Here is a 2,130-nt window from a genome sequence, read left to right on the forward strand (position 1 = left end):
GCCGGCCCAGCATCATCGCCAGCACCGGGGAGCATTGCCAGGCACTGCCTGCCTCAGGCTGCATCATCCCGGCTCGCAGCGATCTGCTAGATTTCCTTTTACATAAATTCTCCCCAAATCCAGCCTGGGTCTTGGGGATCCCCACAGAAGCCTTGTATTGGAAGCAGAAGCACTAAGAAACTGCCCAAACCTCCCAGGTGCTGGAAGAAAACCCACGTGTGCCACCATCTGATGCACCAAATCCCATATTTCCACCTGCTGCTATCCAGACTCGAGCATTTTTATCCCCAAAGCTGATTTTTCAAGCACCGCAGTCACTCTTTGGGGTGTCAGCACACCGAGAAATTGCTTCTGGGGGCACTCAGCGTGACTGCTGCTGGAGATGCTCTCCTTCCTTACAGCCATGAGAAGAGAAAAATAGGCACTGACAGTTACTAGTGAGGTTACTACTAGCAATTACCACTGACACTTAATATTTACCACCTTGTGCTCACTGTAAGACTAAAGGACCCAGCAGGTTGCTCACGGAGCTGATGTTTTGGGCTGGCTGCAGGCTCAGCCAGCCAAACCCAGCCTGGTCACCCAGTCCACATCCTCCTCCCCACCACGCTGCCTACATCCGTTTAGGCTTTCTCTCCTCCTTTTTAATGAAAGATGAGCATTTGGAGACACAATAGGCCGTCTGTCCCTCCATCACGCCCTCCGGCCCGCCCCACAGCCCCACAGGAGCACCCAGAGGAACGCACCGCATGCTTTTGCCACGGGATGAATTCACTGTGGCTGTTTTTTAATTAATTCTAGATGCATTTGGGAAGTGGACGAAACGCAATGAGCTCCCAGTGACCTGTGGGGGGATTAGCTGAGGCTGGATTAGTGGTGCTGGGAGGGAGAAGTGCCCAGGTGGCTGCAGGGGCAGCGGCGCTGCCCTCGCCCCAGTGACGTTCAGGGGACCCTGGGGCTCCCCGTCTCTGCCACCGCCCCCTCTGCCTCCTGCCTTTCCCCTTTCTTGCTTCGTCTTGCTGTTCCTTCCCTTCAGCTTTCCTTCATGTCCTCACTTTTCTTTAATTTCTTTTTCTTTCTTTCTTCCTTTCTTTCTTTCTTTCTTTCTTTCTTTCTTTCTTTCTTTCTTTCTTTCTTTCTTTCTTTCTTTCTTTCTTTCTTTCTTTCTTTCTTTCTTTCTTTCTTTCTTTCTTTCTTTCTTTCTTTCTTTCTTTCTTTCTCTCTTTCTCTCTTTCTCTCTTTCTTTCTCTCTTTCTTTCTCTCTTTCTCTCTTTCTTTCTCTCTTTCTTTCTCTTTCTCTCCTTTTCCTTGTTTTCTATTTATCTCTTTTTCTTACTTTCCTTTTTGCTCTTTTCCTTCCTTCCTTCCTTCCTTCCTTCCTTCCTTCCTTCCTTCCTTCCTTCCTTCCTTCCTTCCTTCCTTCCTTCCTTCCTTCCTTCCTTCTTTTCCTCTCTTTCACTTTTTTCTCTCTTTCTCCCTCTTTTTCTCCCTTTCTCCCTTTCTCTCTCTCCCCACCCTTCCTCCCTTCCTTCCCTCCCCTCCACCGCACCATGTCCCACAGGGTTGCACCCCACGGATGTGATGGGGATCCCCCTGCTGCCATGACATCCATCTGTTTTGGGGCCATGCTCCTTCCCCCTTCCCTCCCGCAGGACCTGCATTCACCGAGGCCAGAGATCAGAGCCCTGGGGGGCACAAAACCCACTGTCGGGAGCAGCTCCAGCCAGGGACAGCAGCGGCAGCCCTGGGAGACCGCAGCTGAATAAAGGAGCGTGGTGGGGCTGTGCCGGAGCACGCGCCCGCCTGCAGCTCTCTCTTTATTTAGCACGGCTTTGTTTTGAAACACAGTCTCTTGAATTCGCTGAAAGCTGAGTTTGGTTTTAATTTCAGCACTGGAGCCCCACGCTGCCGCCACGGGAGGCTCGGGCTGGGAGAGGGCTGGTGCGACCGCGCCTAAATCCAGCCCTGGAGCATCCCAGCTCTGGACCAAAGCACAAAAACTTAACGCAACCGGTGCCCACCAGCCCCACCGCCATCCCCGGCACGTGCTGCTCATTGCACAGCATAACAGCATTAATGAACAGCATTAAGGAACCCAAACAGCAAGAAAGGGGCAGTCCCCAGCTCCCT

The sequence above is a fragment of the Aythya marila genome (assembly GCF_965140915.1).
Source record: "Aythya marila genome assembly, chromosome: 15".
Taxonomy (NCBI): Eukaryota; Metazoa; Chordata; class Aves; order Anseriformes; family Anatidae; genus Aythya; species Aythya marila.